Consider the following 206-nt stretch of genomic DNA (forward strand, 5'->3'; position numbering starts at 1 on the left):
GCCAGGGCCATCAGCCCTACAAAATTATGTTAATACAGTATGACTAGTATGTTGTTCAGTAATACGTTTTATGCTTTACTTGTATACTAAAACTAGGTGGTTTAAGTTTATATTCTCCTTAGTGGGGTTTTTAGAAGTTCAATCCAGTTTTTTCTGGTAGTGATTTCTGGCGAATACTAAAACGGAGCAGTCTCGAAATTTGTGGT

This window comes from Rhagoletis pomonella, unplaced genomic scaffold (assembly GCF_013731165.1).
Source record: "Rhagoletis pomonella isolate Grant_MI unplaced genomic scaffold, Rhpom_1.0 Rhpom_scaffold_00003, whole genome shotgun sequence".
Taxonomy (NCBI): Eukaryota; Metazoa; Arthropoda; class Insecta; order Diptera; family Tephritidae; genus Rhagoletis; species Rhagoletis pomonella.